The 22,004-nt window shown below is 45.9% G+C and overlaps 1 non-coding gene across 1 annotated transcript; it reads right to left on the minus strand.

The window, feature by feature from the left end:
* Positions 1-7,844: 7,844 nt before the first annotated feature.
* On the minus strand, positions 7,845-7,951 carry LOC138568555 (U6 spliceosomal RNA). Its single transcript, XR_011302887.1, has one exon. It is a non-coding gene; the product is annotated as a U6 spliceosomal RNA (small nuclear RNA).
* Between the last annotated feature and the right edge of the window lie 14,053 nt (positions 7,952-22,004).

A 22,004-nucleotide genomic window follows, 5' to 3' on the forward strand; every position in this document is an offset into this window, starting at 1 on the left:
AATGTGGCATTCATTTACTTTATTGAATTATGTATTGGTGTTTTATAAGGCTCCAGCTGTGAACACAGTCGCTTGGTAGAGCCCCAAGAGAAAGGAGAAAATGGAAAGGGGCTGGTGTGGTGGGGAGAAGGGACTGGTCATTCAAAGCTTTGTAACGTTCCAGATCAGGTAAGTGTGGAGGGGAAGGATAGCAGAAGGGCCAGTAGGTAGGTGAAAGCAATATAGGTAGGGGCAGCAGTATACACGATGCATACAGGTAAGTGCAAGTGGAATAGCTAACGGGCAATTATATTAATAGACATTGTAAAAGCGCAGTCCTAATACGCAAATCAAAAGCTAATTAGGCACCAACAATTTATATCACATTGGCAGTCAGTCAGCTAAGGCAGCTCAAGCTTTTATGAACAAGAACGTCTTCAACTGTTCCTGAACTGTGATTGTCAACGGATCTGAAAGTGGTGGTCCGATTCTGCCATATGATCTTAGAAGTCTAGTGGGACAGTATTTAGTGAGCGTTTGTTAGAAGTAGACTGGCCCTGATCCTCCCTCCCCACCCTATGCTCGATGGATGAAGCACAATGTGTTGGAAAGGATGCATGTATCATCAGGTTACCTGTGAAAAGATTTGAGGGCTGGCACGATGTTGCCGTCAGCCCCAGAATCAATAACTAGTGTCTGCCTAAGTAAACACTGATGGGCCTGGTCACCTTAAATTAGTGTGTAATATTCAGAAACAGTAGAATGTGTTTAAGCATGCAGAGGTGGACGCGTGATTTCTTAGTGATCTGTTAGACTTGAGTGGGAAAAAGCAAGCCATGGAAAGCCATTATGCACCCTGAAGTGACTAACCATTGCATGTTGTCCATGTGTAGATCACAATAAATAAATAATAATACTTATTATTATATTATTATTATTATAAATAATTGTAGCATATGTACCCAGACTTGTGGTCCAAGGGAAAAACAGAGAAGAAGGGATGGAGGCTGAAATCTAGATAGCCTCCGTTTTGGAAGTATGGAGGCACAGACTGTAATAAATCATCACGTCATCGATGTGAGTGCGGCTAAATTGCATGAAGACAGGTTGTGATGTAGACTCCGCCTACCTGAAAGCAATCTGGGTATAATCAAGATAAGTTTGGAATGCAGAGGAGAAGAAAGCAGTGAGGTCATTAAGGGGACCTCGATAGCTATTGTAAAGCCATGGAGAGAGGTCAGAACCTTGAAAACCCCACAGCTGAGGATAGTAGGTTTAGAGAGGAAGGAGCCAACCTACCTTGCAGCTCTCCATCATGAAAGAAGGTCAGTCAGTCTAGTGAAATCCCATTGATGACAAAGAGGTTTCTCGGCCAGATTAGCAGCATGGTGTGATTCACAGTATCAAATGCAGCCGATATGTCCAAAGATATGCATAGCAGAGGGGTCACTGTCAAGAGACTGCATGAGCTTAACCCTCATGTACAGCAAAGCAGGTTCAGTCCCTATGGTAGGACGGAAAGCTGACTGATGGTCATGAAGCAGGTTGTTTGACTACCTGGACTTTAGAGATTTTTTATTTCGAAGGGATTGTGTCCTCCGACCTATTCCTCATCTTAGATATCTCCTTCCAGCTCTGCTGGCCTCGGAAACATTTTCTCTAGAGGGCGCTGCGCGTCGACGTCCTCCGAGTCGATGTCCCTCGACAGCCGCCGTATCGACGTCATCCTGCCTATAAAAGCAGCGCGCAGCGTCCGTTGCTCAGTTCCGTTTTTCCGCGCTTACTCAGTGCCTCGGAATACCGTTGCTCAGTTCTTAGATTAATCCTATTTACCTCGAGTCATTCGATCCGTACTCGATGGCTTCCTCGTAGGAACCGACAACTCCTCGATCCGGCTTCAAGAAATGTCGAGATTGTGGGAAAAAGATGTCGTTGACTGACCCTCACAGGGTTTGTCTGTGGTGTTTGGGAGCTGAACACCATTGTTCGGAATGCGAGGACTGTATGTCCATGACAGCTAAGGCCCTGAAGGTGCATAGGGGGAAGCTGGAGAAAGGTAAAGTAAGACTTTTAAAGTTTCTTCTTCGTCGACAAAGTCGAGACATTCGTCTCCTCGTCACCATTCGCGCTCCAGGTCTCGGAGTGGGTCTCATCACTCCTCGAGATCGAAGCACTCGAAGAGGAGACGTCGAAGATCCCCTTCTCCGTCTTCCTCTGTTTCGCCAAAAAGAATCCCTTGCCCCACGAAACATAGTTCCCGGGCTGAATGGGAGGAATTCCGCAAAAATATGATGAGCGTCTTCGAGAAAGCGGCCTCAACCCCCTCGAAGACTGCCGAGAGCGATGCTCTGGTCGAAAGAACCGAAGGTCAAAAACGCCGCGAGTCGCAGTACCCGGCGAAGGAAACCTCTCGAGAGCGTCTCGAACCCCCGAGTAGGACTATGACCTCCAAACCTTCCTCGAAGGTTCCGTCGACGCCGTCGACGAGGGTTCCGTCGAGGTCGAAGTCTTCGACGCCGTTGTCGAAGGGACCTTCGACACACGGGTCTGTCGACTCGACGCCAGCTTCGACACCGGCGTCGACGCCAAGAAAAGTCACGGTTACGACACACCCAGTGACTATCCCCAGGTCCTCGACGTTGATGGCTTCGAGATTGTCGAGTAGAATTCCAATTCTGTCGAGGTCTTCGAGGCCTCCGCCTTTGTTTTCGACGCCACGCTCGAAGCCTTCGGCGTCGGCGTCGACGACATCGACGTTTTCGAGGCCGATAATGACAAGTTCGGCACCCTCTGCCTTGGAAATGGGATTTACTCCCTTTATGAGTTCAGAACAATTGAGAATTATGTCCTCAATTTTGGAAGAGGGTGAATTGTCTGAACAGGAAAACACATTTGAGTTGCAGGGACCTGTAACCCCAATTAGAGAGGAATTTTCCTCTGAAGAGCGCAGGTTAAAGGATCTTCATGATTCCTTACATGAGGCAAGTGGGTTAGACACTTCCCCTGAGGTGGAGTTTGCTAAGCCAAACCCGGGGGAGCATGCTGAAACCCCCTATAGAGTCTTAATGGCCAGGATCACAGAGTTCATGGGGTGGTCTGCACCTTCACAATCTTTCCAACAAGATGACCTCACGGATATTCTTGACAAAGGCCCACAGGAGGATCCTGTGGTGCCTTTTCATAAAGCTCTTCAGAGAAAGATCATGACAAACTGGGAAACCCCAGATGTAGTACCAGCAGTAAATAAAAAAACTGTCTACAAAGTACAGGGTATCTTCTACAGACCCAGAGTTTTTGTCTAAACACCCATCCCCAGAAAGTCTGGTGGTACAGGCAGCATCCTCTACCGATGTCAAGGCGGCTTATCCTACCGTCCCACAGGACAGGGACGATAAAAAATATGATGCTATGGCAAAGAAAGTCTTTTCAGCATGTAGCATGGCGTTAAAATCTGTTAATGCTACTTGCACCCTTGCTAGGTTCAGCCATACATTTTGGGAGTGTGCTTCTACAGCGGCTGACTGCATCCCGGAGGGAGAAGAAAGGGATGCGTTCCTGAATATTATACAGGACGGTAAAGACGCTATGTGCGAATCCCTCCAGACGGGCATTGATTCGGCTGACAGTATCAGCAGAGCAATGGCGGCAAGTACATCAACCAGGAGATTCGCTTGGTTGAGAAAGTCTGGTTTTGCCCCAGATGTGCAAGCCAGGCTCTTGAACATGCCATTCGATGGCTCTTCTTTGTTCGGGAAAAAGGCGGATGACAGTTTAGAGAAACTGCAAACTTCAAAAGGAGCAGCAAAATCCCTAGGAGCTGCAATCCGTCAGACTCCTTTTCGTCCCACAGGAACCTCTGCGAGGGGCAAGTCCTTTCGCTTCTACTCCGCATTCGGAAGAGGTAGAGGACGACTGGCTCAAAGGGGACAAAGAAGAACTACCCGAGGTGGACGGGGTAGATATTCAAAAGCCGCAGCAACAGCAGGTACCTCTTTACCATCGGCATCTGCATCAGCCGCCCCAAAACCACTCTGAGGACTTCCCTCACAGGACACCTGTAGGAGGCAGGTTGACTCAACATCTGGCGGTATGGCAGGCTATCACGTCAGATGCTTGGGCATTGGAAACAGTTGCCCAAGGTTACTGCCTGCCTTTCCTACGTATACCTCAGAGTCATCCACCGGGGATCAGCTCTCAGAAAGCTCCAGATCCGCTCCTCTTGCAGGAAATTTGGGACCTGCTAGAGAAAGGTGCCATAGAACCGGTACCTGTAGCGGAGAGGAACAAGGGCTGGTACTCCCCTTACTTTCTCATTCCAAAGAAAGACGGAGGACTGAGACCCATCTTGGACTTGCGAGAATTGAACAAATTCCTCAGAAAAGACAAATTCAAGATGGTCACTCTTTCTCAGATCCTCCAGGCCCTTCAGTTCCAGGACTGGTTGGTATCTCTGGACCTTCAGGACGCTTATTTCCATGTGCCTATCCATCTCAAACACAGGAAAAACCTGAGGTTCGCAATTGGCAACTCTCACTATCAATTTCGAGTGCTGCCATTTGGGCTGACCTCCGCCCGAGGGTCTTCACCAAGTTAATGTCGGTAGTGGCTGCAAGTCTAAGGAGGGAAGGGATTCACGTCTACCCCTACCTGGACGATTGGTTGATCAGGGCTGTTTCTCCGGAACAAGCTCAGATCCAGCTAAATCACGTGTGCCACTTCCTTCACAGACTGGGCTTCTCCCTCAATTTAAAGAAGTCACAAATGATACCATCGCAGAGACTCCAGTTCATAGGAGCGATCCTGGACACTTCCCTGGGAAAAGCCTCGCCACCAGAGGTGAGGGCTCAAGATATTCTACAGATGGTTACCAAGTTCCAACATGCCCAATGTCTCCCAGCCTTCGACTTTTTGAGGTTGCTAGGCCTCATGGCATCCTGCATTTTCCTAGTGCCAGAGGCTCGCCTGAGAATGAGATCCCTCCAGTGGGCACTGAGGACTCAGTGGTCACAATTCTCAGGGAGAATGACAGATCTTCTTCAGGTTCCCGGCAGGGTGGCTCGAGACCTTCAGTGGTGGGCCTGTCAGGAGAACATTCTGAAAGGAGAACAGTTTTGGCAACCCTGGCCGGAGATAACAGTAGTCACGGATGCCTCACTCACGGGGTGGGGAGCCCACGCCAACGACTTCACCATCAGCGGTCGTTGGTCTCCATCGGAGTCCAGACTACATTTCAACCTGTTAGAGCTGAGAGCCATCAGACTTGCGCTGAAGGCGTTCCTGCCAGCTGTACAAGGGAAGAACGTCCTGATAATGACGGACAACACGGTGGCCATGCATTACCTCAACAAAAGAGGAGGCGTAGGATCACTACCCCTGTGCAGAGAGGCGATGCAGCTCTGGTTTTGGGCAATCCAAGAAGGAATCTCTCTATCGTCAATTCACCTAGCCGGAGAGAAGAACTTGACAGCGGACGCTCTGAGCAGGCAGAACACAGTCTCCCACGAGTGGGAGCTAGCTCAGGAAGTCCTTCAAGAGATCTTCGCCCTTTGGGGAACCCCTCAGGTAGATCTGTTCGCCACCAGCCTAAACAGGAAATGCGACCTGTTCTGCTCAAGGGAATTTCCCCCGAGAGGAGCTCTGGGAGACGCGTTCATAGTGGACTGGGAGTTTCCGCTTCTGTAAGCGTTCCCACCGGTCCCTGTCATTCCTCAAATGATCAGGAGGTTGAGAAGATTCCGGAGAACCATGATCCTAATTGCCCCGGATTGGGCCAGGAGAACGTGGTACCCGGACCTTCTAGACTTGTCCATCTGCCCTCCAATTCGACTTCCACTCAGAGAGAACCTACTCTCACAGAAGGGAGGTCAGGTTCTCCATCCAGACATCAAAACCCTCAACCTTCACGCTTGGCTTCTGAAAGGCTGAGGTAAAAGGATTGGGACCTCCCTGATGATGTTATGGAGGTGTTGCTTTCGGCAAGGAGGCCAGCAACAAAGTCTTTATACCGCTGCTGTTGGAACAGATTTTGCAGCTGGTGTAGAGAACAGAATATCGACCCTTTTTCATGTGGTACACCAATGGTTTTGTCCTTCCTACTACATTTGGCAAATTCAGGCCTTCAAGTTGGCACCATTAAGGGCTATCTCGCAGCGCTATCCATCTTTAAGCGTACTGCGGAAGAACCATCCTATTTCAAATTACCCTTGGTAATACAGTTTCTAAAGGGGTTAACCAATGTTTATCCCCCAAGACCATTCTAAATTCCCCTATGGGATTTAAACTTAGTACTAACTTTCCTGATGGGTACACCTTTCGAACCTCTCCATTCTTGTTCGTTAAGATTCCTTACCCTTAAAACTGTTTTATTAATAGCACTTACATCTGCTAGAAGGGTGAGCGAATTACAAGCTCTTTCTTGTAAACCCCCTCACACAATATTTTACAAAGACAAAGTTGTCCTGCAAGTGAAGCCTAATTTCCTCCCAAAGGTGGTTTCTGAATTCCATATCACTCAGAAGATTACCCTACCATCTTTCTATCCTCCTCCTCACCCGGGGAAAGAGGAAGAGAGGTTACACAGGCTAGACCCTAGGAGGGCTTTAAGTTTTTACATCAGTAGACTAGCCAGGATAAGACAGGCAGACCAGCTGTTTGTAGGTTACGCAGGTCACAAGCTGGGGTTACCAATAACTAAGCAGACCATTTCCAGATGGATCATTCTAGCCATTCTGGAATGTTATAAACTGGCAGGGAAAGAGCCCCCTCAAAACCTTAGGGCTCATTCGACCAGAGGTATTGCAGCTTCATCGGCCCTCAAAAGAGGCGTGCCGGTTAAAGACATATGTGCGGCCGCTACATGGTCGTCTGTCCATACCTTTACACGTTTTTACAATTTGGATTCCTCCTCCAGTCAAGAGACTAGGTTTGGAAGGGCTGTACTGCATTCTATTCATCAATAGAAGACAGCGTGAAGTCAGTACTCCCTCCTCCGATAATAGAATACTGCTATGGGAGCCTATCTAAGATGAGGAATACGTCGAAGGACACAATCCCTTCGAAGAACAAGTTACTTCTTACCTTGTAACGTTCTTTCGACGGGATGTTCCTCCGACGTATTCCTCATCGACCCTCCCATCCATCCCCGCAGTTCTACTTCCCTTGTTGTTGCAGCTTACGCTCCTTCAGGGTGATTAGTTAGTCCAGAAAGTATTATTGTGGGCTACAAAACGGAACGGAGCAACGGACGCTGCGCGCGGCCTTTATAGGCAGGATGACGTCGATACGGCGGTTGTCGAGGGACATCGACTCGGAGGACGTCGACGCGCAGCGCCCTCTAGAGAAAAAATTTCCGAGGCCAGCAGAGCTGGAAGGAGATATCTAAGATGAGGAATACGTCGGAGGAACATCCCGTCGAAAGAACGTTACAAGGTAAGAAGTAACTTGTTCTTCATTTCAGAAGAAAAACAAGTACCATCAATGTATACTGATGGAATGACCTCACACTTGGATGGGGACTCCTTACAACCACGAGTGGTGAGTGAGGGCCCTTGTATAGCATAATTTACATACTTCACTATCTCTAGGCAAAGTATAGCCTCTGGTGCATGAGGGGAAGGTAAAGGATAAACCAAGAGGATGGTTTAGAGAAACTTTCTCCATTCAGTATTAGCAGCGTCTTGTATAAAATGGGTGTTTTGAAGAACATTCAAGGATACTATTGGCTGCCTTCCCTGTCGCCTAACTTTATTGAATGGAGATTGAGGCTACCTTTTTTTCCTCTCCAACTACATACTTCTTTTTCTGCCCCATCCACTTTGCTTCTTCCACTAAAGTGAGTTGGTGTTGGCTTATAGCTTTATTTTATTTTTTATGTGGAACGCTTCACGGATTTGTGTGCCATCCTTGCGCAGGGGCCATGCTAATCTTCTCTGTATCTTTCCAATATTAGAATATGTGCTGCTGAAGCAAGCACTGGCTTATAGCTTTATTATAATTAGATATGGGATTTGTAAATGGATTTATATGTATCCCTTGTTTGACCATCTGTCCATCCTCTTCACACTCATACTGTGCAGATATTGGCAGGCTGCGTCTCAGAAGCACTCACCACTGGCTCTCTGATGCTGGCAGTCAAATGTTTCTAGTACAAGCTGTTGAGTATAGAACACAGTTGGATTCAGCTTTTCTTTTCTTGTTTGATTTGTTAAGTTGATTTATGTCTAATAGTGCAGAAGGGTTTGGAGGTGACTTCTTTCGTGATGCAGCTGTCTTTCTTTTGCTTTTCATTAGGTTATTATATGAGTATGGCCCCGTATGAGGGTATACTTGGCAACTGGGCCATTTCATTCTAGCTTTAATAGAAGACATGTAAATGCCAGCATTCCATAAGAAAAAAACAGCACTACATAATTATGGCATAATGTTAAACCCATGTATTTCTTGGTCCTGATGTTAATCATAAATAATGTGTCTTGTTTTCAGTAAGATATAACTTCTAGCACATTTTGAACCTTTTACGGAAATGCATGGAAGGCATATTTAAATAAAAATAATCTGTTATTTAATCAAATTAAGCAGAGCGAAGAGCTGCTTGTGCATGCTACATGCATTCAAATGACACAAAGACAAATGATGCCATAGTTACATAGCCTGGTACATGTTCAGAATGCATTCTCTTTATAGCTGCTATATTGGTGATAGTTCCCTTCAATTACAGTCCTTGTGAATTTTGAAAAATCTGTTTCGAAGAGCCCTTTGGAAGTGCTCCTTGACAAAGTGTTAGCTCATTATCCCAGTGGGCACTTGGAGGAGAGGCCCACTCACAATGCATGTTTGAATAATGCCCTGTGGTAAACTTGCTCTACAGCGTACCATGAAATATTTTTTATGACCAAATCGCTGAAGAAGGATTAGTTTAGTCATGACTGATGTCTACTGGAAACACTGTATGACATATGGGACCAATGGAGATCGTTTTGTACATCTCCTGAACTGACGGAAGTTCCAGTGGTGATTTTATTGTATGATTTGGGCTTGTTTTTAACTTTTTAACTGGATAATGGAGTCAGTGATAACGATTCTGCACTTATGGTTAAGTTGCACTCCCCGTAGGAGGTTCTCTTTTCATAAGGTAACTTTGGGCGTGTTTAATGAAACTGCATGACACTTTGCATAAAGATGGAGCCAAATTGTTTTGGAAAGTTTTATCAAGTTCATTTTTTCAGGTGGAGGGGGCGTTACAGATATGTCACAAAAGTTGCATTTCGCTCACAGAAAAAAACGGCTGTACGCATTTGCACCAAATCTGTACAAGCAGCTGGTGTCTTTTTCAATTCACGATCTTGAATTGGTCTGGTGAATTATTCTGCAAAGTTTATAAAATATGCAGAAAGGTGTCCAAAAATTGCCAGAAACGAGTTAAAGCAATGTAAACTCATGGACCGATTTGCACAGCCAACATACCGCAATAATGGATCCTGTTTATTTGAATTCGAGGTCGGGGAGTGGTCCACTGTCTTCAGTAAAACTCAATCTGCTTGAAAGAAAGTCACTTTGATGGTTTGGAAACGGGCTGAACATCTTTATTGCAACCGGCATCTGAATTCCAAGGACTGGAAAGTCCTTTTGGAGCTGATGCTGTAAAACAAATTAAAGCTGCAAAAAGCAGTAATCTGAGAAATCCCCCAATGCTTACATTAAGAGTGACTGTCTGCTGTGAGCCAGAGTGGGGTGAGTATACCCTGTACAGGTTCTGCAGACCCAGACCTCGGTTTGAGAAACCTACAGGTCCCTCAGATATAGCAATTACAATATAAGGCACCCTGGATGTGTTTTTTTCTGGCCAAAGCATGACCAAAGGCTATGCCACAGGCACAGAGTCCTCTGAGCACATCCGCTTTTAGGGTCTCTATTAGGTACTTGGTGCATAGCTGGAAGCCATGCACCTGGCAAAGTGTCCACTGGGCAGGCCAAATGGCATAGAACTAGTCCTCCCACCTGAATTGAGTGTCATGTAAGCCGGTGATAAAGCCCAAAGGGGCAGGCCTCATCCCCCAATATGTCCTGCCACCTTAGGCTTTACCAGTCCTTTTCCAGTGGGACAAGAATTCAATGCAGTAGTCATCAATAAAGGGGAGGAGCATATTAAGTGCAAGGGCAAATATGCAAACATAGTTACATTTCCAACCACCTTCTCTGGAAGGGTATTGTTGCATGCAGGGTGCCTGAGGAGCCCATGCAAGGTTACAGGTAAGTCCTTTTTTTTAGTATAGCAGTACAAATAGGAATAATTATGTACAGGCACCCAATGATGCCCACCACCCAAGCACCTGCTCTCTCACGGTCATGGGTGGAACACTCCAGTCAGATACCTTCCATAATGCTGTCACCAGGTTGTGACCTCACTCTCACTCAGCACACAGATAGGAACACGTCAGGGGAAGGGGCCATATGGAAGACAAATAGCCACAATTGTGGAGTGCTTTTACGTCAATGTGTTTCTTCTGTTTGGAAGAGATGATCATTGCCAAAGAGAAAGGATTACAATCTGGCATATGATGGCATGACACAACATTAACAGTAGCGGGTCACTTGGGACAATGAGTTTGATAAGCAGTTCCTTAGGGTAGAATCATAGCTTCCAGAGATCACTGTATGGCAGACAACAATAGATGTGTCACTTGCAAGACTCCCCAGGAGGCCAGAGCATTATCTGCATCTCTTTAAAGCAAGCACTTGCCAAGTGCACAGATTCATTCGGGAAGACCCAGGCAAATTTACCTGCATACAGCACCATGAGGGCCCTAGAACTTCGATTTGTTCTGATTGAATTTGCATGCAGATTCCAACACAGTCGTTTGAACTTAGTTGGCAGCTCTCCAGGGCACAATGTGACAAGTTGTAAACAGAAAAGTGATACAGTGAGCAAGGGAGCAATCTAGAAAATAGCTGAACAACAACATCTTGTTGGTATATCTGTGTTTTACGTAAGATTTTGAGATCCCATATAAGGAATCAGAAAAACTGCGTTTGGTAGCAAGTCTTGTGTGAGTATTAGGACATTATGTTGCAGGAGGGAGACCTGATTTTCAAAATCAAAAACTGGGTTGGGCCACCAACTTAGAAGTGGCACTAATTTGTTAGTGACACAATTGAAGGACTACAATGACACCACCCACTAACATAGAAGGACTAATGACAGTTTCAGCAGGGAAATGCAGACTGGAGGAGGACTCTTACTGCTGTGTCCCAATACAGAGTACAGTTGCATTTATGATGTCGAGTTAGCAATAACAGCAATAATTTTGTAGTGATCCTCATTTTCTTTTTTGGGTATTAAGTAGATTATAAACCCATCAACCAATGGAATACATTTTTCACAAAATCACCATTTACCAAGAATTGGCATCTTGGAAAGAGGCTAAAGGTGTTTCTGCATCTGTTATCAAAGGTTCTGTGTGACTCAAAATACCTCTTAAGAGCGCTAAGAGATAATCTAGATTGAAGTGCCCCATTTTTAAGTTATTATTAACAATTTGCAAACCATCTGAATAGTTTCGTAGATCAAATTAGCCTTATTGCTACATTGTATTTTATCAGGTACCATACATGTTAATTGCAGTTTTTGACTGGTAACAAATAGGGACATATTAAGAAACTACTGTCTCAGTATATCGATTTAGCTTTTCCAAACAGATCTGTGTTGATCAGTCGCAGAAAAGCTTCTGCTCTCACACAAACATCTTTGTGTATAGCCAATGTGCCAGACATCTTGGAATGCACCATGAACCTACCTCAAAATAACCTCTAGAGCTCGGCTGTTCTTCCTTTTTGTGCAGTGTGGGTGGGTCAGAATGAGTCTTTTTTCCTGCATTTCTTTAGCCCTGTAGGATGTTTTATTCTGGCAATATCGAATTCAGGGGAGCTTTCTACCCACCTCAAACCAGGCGCACACATTTGTTTTATGACTCTGGAACCTCCAATTTAATACCATTGATTCCTTATAGCTTCCCTCTTCTTTCGGGACAAGCAACACACCGGGTTGCACAGAAGGTCTATTTATTAACAAAATAGAAATAATTAAATCAATTTAAAGATACACAATTTATACTTCCATGAACTTCAAATAACACTAATAAAAATAACACATCACACACCTCAATTTTCACTGCTCCAGTTATGGAAACAGATTCAAATGCTCGTGCCTATCTAATTCTTTCTACTTCCCTTTCACAGCAAACAGAAACACCCCCCTTCACTCAATAGACAGGTCAGAGTTTCAACTCAATTGTAAACAAAATTGGACCTTAGGGTATTTGAATGTCTTGTAGAAAAGAAAATATAGGTTCAGCAGTATGCTGGCGTAATTCTCTTAAGTGATGGATGTTTCTATTCAATTACCAGGTAAAATGCACCTTTCAAAGGGATTGTGTCCTCCGACGTATTCCTTATCTTTGATAATACGTTTGCTGGCCTCGGAATTTTTTTCTATAGAGGGCGCTGCGCGTCAACCTCCGCCGAGTCGATGTCCCTCGACGGACACCGTATCGGCGCCGACGTCACCATGCCCATAAATAGCCACGCGCTGCGTCCGTTGCTCAGTTCCGTTTTTCCGCGCTTCGTGGGGCCTCGGAACGTCGTTGCTCAGTTCAGTCAGGTTAACTATCTATCTCGACTTGAATATTCCTTATCAATCTCGATGGCTTCTTCATCAGAACCGACGACGCCGCAATCCGGCTTCAAGAAATGTCGAGACTGCGGTAAAAAAAATGTCAATAACGGATCCACACAGGGTCTGTTTATGGTGCTTGGGATCCGAGCACCATTGTTCGGAGTGTGAGGACTGCACGTCCATGACAGCGAAAGCCTTGAAGGAGCGAAAGGGGAAGCTCGAGAGAGGTAAGTCAGCCAAAACCTCTTTGAAAGTTTTGTCGGCTGAGTCGAGGCATTCGTCTCCTCGCCGTCGAAAACATTCCCATTCTAGATCTCGGAGCAGCTCCCACTATTCGTCGAGATCTAGACACTCAAAAAATAGACGTCGAAGGTCCCATTCCTCGTCTTCTGTGTCCCCAGAAAGAGTCTCCTGTCCCACCAAACACAGTTCTCAAGCTGAGTGGGAGGAATTCAGAAAGAAAATGCTAAGCGTCTTCAAGAACGCGGCCTCGACCCCCTCAAAGACAGCTGAGGGTGATACCCCGGGTGAGAAACCCAAAAAATCAAAATGCCGCGAGTCGCAGCACCCAGCGAAACATTCCACCCGAGAGCGCCATGAGCCATCGGGTAAGAAGGCACCGTCTTCGACGCCGTCGTCGAGGATTCCTTCAACGCAGGGATCGGCGCCATTGACGCCGTTGTCGAAGGGTTCCTCGACGCATCGGTCGATCGACTCGACGCCATTGTCGGCGCCGACATCGACGCCGATGAAAGAGAGAACCAAGGCCACCCCACAGCCAACAGTGATTTCAAGGGCCTCTGGCACGACGCCGAGACTGTCGTCGATGCCCTCGAGTAGGATCCCGATCCTCTCGAGTTCTTCGAGACCCCTTCCAGTTTTTTCGACGCCGTTTTCGGCGCCTTCGAAGCCTGTTACATCGGCGTCGACGACATTGACGTTTTCTCATCCAATAACGACGAGTTTGGCTCCTTCTGCCTTAGAAATGGGTTTTACTCCATTTCAAAGGTCAGAATACCCTGGACTTTCTTCAATTTATGAAGAAGGGGAAGATTCTGACCAGGAAACATTCGGATTACAGACCACACTGCCTACTGCAGAGGATTTCACCTCTGAGGAAAGAAGCCTGAAGGAACTACAGTAGTCACTACATGAGGCAAGTGGGCTGGACACTTCCCCAGAAGTGGAATTTGTTAAGCCAGACCCAGGGGAACATGCCGAAACACCATATAGAACCCTGATGGCAAGAATAATTGAGTTTATGGGTTGGTCTGCGCCTTCACCTGTTTTCCAACAGGATGACCTTACAGATATATTGGACAAAGGCCCACAGGAGGACCCAGTGGTCCCCTTCCATGCAGCCTTACAAAGAAAAATTGCATCTAATTGGGAAACTCCCGAAGTTATCCCTGCTGTCAATAAGAGATTGTCAACCAAGTATAGGGTAGTGTCTGCTGACCCTGAATACCTGTCAAAACACCCGACCCCAGAGAGCCTGGTGGTTCAAGCGGCAACCTCATCCAGCAGTAGGACCGCATACCCTACTGTCCCTCAGGATAGGGATGACAAGAGGTACGACTCTATGGCAAAGAAAGTCTTCTCTGCCTGTAGTATGGTGTTGAAGTCCATCAACGCCACCTGTACGCTCGCCAGGTTCAGTCACACAGTGTGGGAGTGTGCTTCATCAGCGGCTGACTGCATACCCGAAGGAGAGGAAAAGGAAGCCTTCCTTAACATTATTAAAGATGGCAAAGATGCCATGTGCGAATCACTTCAAACTGGCATCGAATCCGCTGACAGTATCAGCAGGGCCATGGTGGAAAGTACAACAATCCGCAGGCATGCCAGACTTTTGAATATGCCCTTTGACGGCTCCTCATTATTCGGGAAAAAGGCTGATGACAGTCTGGAAAAGTTGCAGACTTCTAAAGCAGCAGCAAAATCCTTAGGAGCTGCTATCCGCCAAACTCCTTTTCGCCCCTCAGGAACCTCTGGGAGAGGAAAGTCATTTCGCTATTATTCCGCATTCGGGAAAGGCAGAGGACAGCCGGCTCAAAGAGGCCAAAGGAGATCAACCCGAGGTGAACGGGTCAAAAGTACTAAGACGGCAGCAGCAGGTGCCTCTTTACCCTCGGCATCTGCATCAGCCGCCCCAAACCACTCTGAGGCCTTCCCACACAATACACCTGTAGGGGGCAGGTTAACTCACCATCTGGCGGAATGGTAGGCTATAACGTCAGATGCTTGGGCATTGGAGACAGTTGCCCAAGGTTACTGCCTACCCTTTCTACACATCCCTCAGAGTCATCCACCGGGGAACAGCTCTCTAAAAGTTCCATATCCTCTCCTCTTGCAGGAAATTATAGACCTGCTAGAGAAAGGTGCCATAGAACTGGTACCTGTAGCGGACAGGAACAAGGGCTGGTACTCCCCCCTACTTTCTCATACCAAAGAAAGACGGAGGAATGAGACCCATCCTGGACTTACGAGAATTGAACAAGTTCCTCAGAAAGGACAAGTTCAAGGTGGTAACTCTCGCTCAGATCCTTCAGGCCCTCCAGCTCCAGGACTGGCTGGTATCTCTGGACCTTCAGGATGCTTATTTCCATGTGCCAATCCATCTCAAGCACAGGAAATACCTGAGGTTCGCAATTGGCGACTCTCATGATCAATTTCGAGTTCTGCCATTTGGGCTGACCTCCTCCCGAGGGTCTTCACCAAGCTGATGTCGGTAGTGGCGGCGAGTCTAAGGAGGGAAGGGATCCACGTCTACCCCTACCTGGACGATTGGCTGATCAGGGCCGTATCTTCGGAACAGGCCCAGATCCAGCTAGATTATGTCTGCCACTTCCTTCACAGACTGGGCTTCTCCCTCAATTTAAAGAAGTCCCCGATGATACCATCACAGAGACTCCAGTTCATTGGAGCGGTCCTGGACACTTCCCTGGGAAAAGCCTCGCCACCAGAGGTGAGGGCTCAAGATATTCTACAGATGGTCACCAAGTTTCAAAATGCCCAACGTCTCCCAGCCTTCGACTTTTTGAGTTTGCTAGGCCTCATGGCATCCTGCATCTTCCTCGTGCCAGAGGCTCGCCTGAGAATGAGATCTCTTCAGTGGGCATTGAGAAGTCAGTGGTCACAATTCTCAGGGAGAATGACAGATCTCCTCCGGATTCCGGACAAGGTAGCCCACGACCTTCAATGGTGGGCCTATCCAGAGAACATCTTGAAAGAAGAACTGTTTTGGCAACCATGGCCGGAGATAACAGTAGTCACAGACGCCTCGCTCACGGGGTGGGGAGCCCATGCCAACGACTTGACCATCAACGGTCGTTGGTCTCCATCGGAGTCCAGACTACACATCAACCTATTAGAGCTGAGAGCGATCAGACTAGCGCTGAAATCTTTCCTGCCATCAGTACAGGGGAGAAATGTCCTGATAATGACGGACAACACAGTGGCCATGCACTACCTCAACAAAAGAGGAGGCGTAGGATCACTGCCACTGTGCAGAGAGGCAATGCAGCTCTGGTTTTGGGCAATTCGGGAAGGAATCTCTCTATCGGCAGTCCACCTAGCCGGAGAGAAGAACTTGACAACGGACGCTCTGAGCAGGCAGAGCACAATCTCCCAGGAGTGGGAGCTAGCTCAGGAAGTCCTTCAAGAGATCTTCGCCCTTTGGGGAACCCCTCAGGTGGATCTGTTCGCCACAAGCACCAACAGGAAGTGCAATCTGTTCTGTTCAAGGGAATTTCCCCCGAGAGGAGCTCTGGGAGATGCGTTCGTAGTGGACTGGGAGTTTCCACTCCTTTATGCGTTCCCACCAGTCCCTGTTATTCCTCAAATGATCAGGAGGTTGAGCAGATTCCGGAAAACCATGATCCTAATTGCCCCGGATTGGGCCAGGAGAACGTGGTACCCGGACCTTATAGATATGTCCATCTGTCCTCCAATCCGTCTTCCACTCAAAGAGAATCTTCTCTCGCAGAAGGGAGGTCAGGTTCTCCATCCAGACACCAGAACCCTCAACCTTCACGCTTGGCTTCTGAAAGGTTGAGGTACAAGGATTGGGATCTCCCTGATGACGTCATGGGGGTGTTGCTTTCGGCCAGAAGACCAGCAACAAAATCTTTATACCGCTGCCGTTGGAACAAGTTTTGCAGCTGGTGTAGGGAAGAAAATATCGACCCTTTTTCATGTGGTACACCAACGGTGTTATCGTTTCTACTCTACTTGGCAAACTCAGGCCTTCAAGTTGGCACTGTAAAAGGCTATCTCGCAGCGCTTTCTATCTTCAAGCGCACTGCGGAGGAACCATCGTATTTCAAAATTCCTCTAGTGGTACAATTTCTCAAGGGTCTAACTAATGTTTACCCTCCAAAACCATTCCAGGTTCCCTTATGTGACTTAAATTTAGTCTTAAACTTCTTAATGGGCACTCCATTCTAACCACTTCACTCTTGCGCGCTGAGATTTCTCATGCTTAAAACTGTCCTATTGGTAGCACTAACATCTGATAGGAGGGTGAGTGAGCTACAGGCTCTCTCCTGTAAACCCCCACATACAATCTTCCACAAGGACAAAGTTGTCCTACAGGTGAAGCCTAATTTCCTCCCAAAGGTGGTTTCTGAATTTCATATTACTCAGAAAATTACCTTGCCTTCATTCTACCCTCCTCCCCATCCGGGGAAAGAGGAGGAAAGGCTACATAGGCTGGACCCTAGGCAAGCTCTCAGCTTTTACATCAGCAGAATGGCTAGGATCAGGCAAGCAGACCAACTGTTTGTAGGATACTAAGGTCACAAGTTGGGACTACCCATAACAAAACAAACCATCTCCAGGTGGATTATTTTGGCCATCCTGGAATGTTATAGACTAGCAGGGAAAGAGCCACCCCATAATCTCAGGGCTCATTCAACCAGGGGTATCGCAGCCTCTTCGGCTCTCCAGAGAGGGGTACCGGTCCGGGACATATGTGCGGCTGCCACATGGTCGTCCGCACATACATTCACAAAATTTTAAAATCTGGATTCCTCCACTGCTCAAGAGACCAGATTTGGCAAGACCGTATTACATTCGGTCCATCCTTAAAGGGATACTTAACACTATCACTCCCACCTCCAATTACATGCCACTGCTATGGGAGTCTATCAAAGATAAGGAATACGTCGGAGGACACAATCCCTTCGAAGAACAAGTTACTTCTTACCTGGTAACGTTCTTTCGACGGGATGTTCCTCTGACGTATTCCTTATCGCCCCTCCCATCCATCCCCGCAGTGATAACTTCCCTTGTGGTTGCAGCTTACTCTCCTTCAAGGTCACTAACCAATTCAGGCATTACTTTTCTTATGCTACAAAACGGAACTGGGCAAAGGACGCAGCGCATGGCTATTTATGGGCATGGTGACGTCAGCGCCGATACGGTGTCCGTCGAGGGACATCGACTCGGCGGACGTCGACGCGCAGTGCCCTCTACAGAAAAAATTTCCAAGGTCAGCAAGCTGGAAACGTATTATCAAAGATAAGGAATACATCGGAGGAACATCCCGTCGAAAGAACGTTACCAGGTAAGAAGTAACTTGTTCTTCTCCCTTTCAATGGCCATCTTGAACAGCGGAAAGAAATGGACGGCGAATAATCACCCTCTCGCTTTTGTCTCAAGCAACCCTGCATTACTAACAATATTCTGCTTGATGATACACCCAGGAATTACTTCAATTATATTTTTTTCTAGGTATGCACTCAGCTGGATGACCTTTCCGACCCCCATTAATAGTTCTTCTTTGTTAGATGTCATCGGCAGAGAAAAGGGTCAGGTGAATCTCTCTGTATACACAGCATGGGACCTAATCTTTCAATATATATATATTTTCCAGAAGTACGTACACTTCTAAAATGTACCCTAATGTCTCGGGAGGTACAATCAATGTATATATTACCACAATTCAGTACTAACAAAGAGCAGGGCCAGGATTTAATCTTATTCCCTCTTTAGGATCCCTCCCATCAGGATTACTTCCTCCCTTTAGATCATACTCTCACATGAATTTAATTTGGCTTTATCACAGACAGGTGGGCACCCTCTTAAGGACTTGTTCAATTCTCCCCTTCTAGGAACAGGTGGGCGTGAGTCAGCAAGATGGGATGAGCTTTCCTCCACTGCCTGTCTACTGTCTGTTCCACTGAAGAAGGTCTGGGCCTTTAACTCCTGCTAGGCCTCACTTTCAGGGTGCTGGAAATAATCCAAAAGGTGATAAAGCTATTCCTTTGCCTTCCTGTTATCAACTCTTCTTTATCTCCTTCGGTCTGTGAGCGAGCGAGTGAGTCTGTCAGTGTCTCTCCCTGAGTGAGTGTGTGTTGAAAATTATATAGAACACTAACTCTACCTGTTTGACGTGAGCATAGTTTCCCCAATCTAATTAGTCAATGTAAGTGATTGGACAGTGTTCCAAAAGTGACATCACAGTAGACATACACCTCTGCAGTCATTGGGCATATTAATGAAGGAGGCAGTCCAATGGGAGTAACTTCTACACCCACAATGTATACATACAGCCGTTGGTGTAGCTGATCCACTACCACAGCCTCTGATGTTAATCCTACATGGATAATACTCAGATCACCATGCAGCTTTATTTGTCTCACCCCAATCCTGAGTATCAGCTGAGGAACTGCCTTGAGGCCATGGGATGTTGGATAGGCGATAACTGGCTGAAATTGAATGGGGACAAGACTGAGGTTCTGGTGGTTGGTCCCCCTTCTGCTACTGCTTTGTGGACGCCTACTTTCTGGCCTTCTTCTCTTGGTCCTTTTCTTGCACCGGACCTTTAGTGAAGGAATTAGTAGTGTTTCTCTCGTGGGAAGCCCAAGTTGCCTGAGTCTATCAATCTGGCTACTTCCAAATGAGGGGATTGCGTAAGGTGCTGGCTTTTATTCCTGCTCAGTTCCATAACCCTGTTGTTGCCTCCCTGCTATTGAGTGTGGCAGATTATTGCAACTCTCTTTTCCTGACACATCCTTTTTTTTGCTGTGTCGTCTTCAAGTTTTGCAGAACGCTGCTGCTAAAACAGTGACTCTGTCCTTGCATATCTCCCTGTTTCTAAATTGGCTGCACTGGCTTCCTGTTATTTACAGGGTGCAGTTTTAATCTTTGTTCATAGGGCACTGGGCCTTTTATGGTTCAGGGGCTGAGTACCTTCAGTCAAACTGTTTCCCTTATGTGCCCAATCGCCCCCTTCACTCACAAGTTTCTTACACCATTGAAGTCCCCTGCATGAGGCTGGCACGTACTGGTGGACAGGCTTTCTCTGTAGCGGCAGCCAAACTATGGAATTCGCTTCCTCTTTCTCTTCATGCCACTGTGGACCATCTATCTTTTCGACAATCCCTGAAAACTTTTCTTTTCAATAAACCTTGGTACTAACCATTGCTTCGTTCTGCTGGTTTAGCGCCAAGATGCATTTGAGCAAATGTTGCACCTTATAAGCTCATTTAACATAACATTACCGTTTTCCTCCCATTTAATGTGATGTCATCTCAGGGATTTCTTGCATGACATATTACCAACTTCTTATACATTGAATTCCACACATATTACCACTTTACTAATTTGCTCACCAGATTCTTCTCTCCGGCATGAATACATTGATGCAATTCTCATCGTAATAGCACAAATAATTACTGAGTTATAGATTTTTCAATTTAACTCCCTTCTACCTTTAAATTCAAATAATGTTCTTATCTCAAAGCGACATGCTCATCGCTGGGGACATTATGAAATATGACACACTAGCATGAGCCATTACTTTGTGACAAAATAATATTTGTCTAATTTGCATACTGAAACTACCTTTAAAAAATAGGGTTGGTCCCTCTAATATATGATTTTCAGCTGAATGTTTCAACACCTAATTGAGTTCTCTAAGAAGTTTGGTTACAAAGATACAAGTGATATAAACAATTCAATGTACATTTCAAAAGGCATTTTTCTTTATACCAAAACATGGCATTGAAATTGCAGTTCTTCTGCGTAGATACAAAGACTAGTACCATAGTAATTATTTTCGGTTGAGTCACGGCTGAAAATCTGCTCTTGTTGACCCAGGCCTGGCTCAGATGGTATTTATGGCTCAGGACCTGGCTGATGAGAGCCTTTGTAATTTAAATATTTTTGGTTTTATGGTGTTCATTCTGTCTACTCTTTAGAGGTTTCCAGACCTGTAGTCCTGTCAAGTGTTAAATTCTTTCATTCAGGAAGGCCTGTAAAATGGTGTTACTAGATTTGAACTGATCAGGACCGCGGATTCATCTAAGTTTAACTAATTGTTTTTAAATGTTCACCCCTAACATACACACTGTGCAAGTAATACAACTCAACGCTTAACTTTATAGCACATGCTGGTTTGCTTCTCCTGTTTGTAGGATGATCCTTATCGGAAGTGCCCAGGCTTCAAAGAGTTTATTAGCTTGGGAAAGGGCATTTTCTGTCCTCCCATCCTGTATGCTGGGGTCTTTGTGAGTTGAAAGGATTCCCATATTTCAGAATTCAGTGCCGGCTCCATTTGAAGTTGGTTTCAGTCACAATTGCAGCTTTTAATGTGCCTATTTTCATAAAACGCCACAGTTCATATTGCATTGGCATATCAAACCCTGATTATTGGAGAACTGTCTGGATTTTCAAATGAATCACAGTTAATCTGTTATTTCGCCCCTAACCCCTAGCGCGATGACCGTTGTCAATGAATTTGGGTTTAAATGGGAGTTGGATAATGCCATGTGTCTGGGAATGGAACTCTCATGAAATCTGAATGTGCTCTTCCTAAACAATTATGGCAAGGCTGGGAGCAGGTACAGAGGTAGCACTGTCTACCACCCTCCCTGATAGGCCGGACAGCAGTAATACAATTGTCCTTTTGCTGACGTTCCTCTATTTATTCTTGAATATCCATATCTTTTTAAAAAAAATTTATTTTGGTTGTCTGACAGAATCAAACTTTCAAAAATTCATATCATACAAAACATATTATTCAAAAATTCATATCATACAAAACATGTTATCATACAATTCATCTCGCTTGAAGACATTCACATATTTTCTTAAAAGTAAATTATTTTGTTGAAATAACAGATCATTTGAATTAGTAAAGAACCAGATAAAGGCTAACTAGAATAGGAAAATGGTCACTATCTATATAGACGACTTATCACTGATTGCGTTTTTGTGGCAAATGTTTAGGATGAAAATTTCCATAGCCATATCTATCTCCTGTAATCTTTCTTCACATGACTTTGCAGAGTCCTGTTGGAGTTTCTCTGGGCCGGGAAAACAACCTAGAGTAAAGTGGAACACTGTC

The sequence above is a fragment of the Ambystoma mexicanum genome, chromosome 2p (genome assembly GCF_040938575.1).
Source record: "Ambystoma mexicanum isolate Mex_15411 chromosome 2p, UKY_AmexF1_1, whole genome shotgun sequence".
NCBI classification, from domain to species: Eukaryota; Metazoa; Chordata; class Amphibia; order Caudata; family Ambystomatidae; genus Ambystoma; species Ambystoma mexicanum.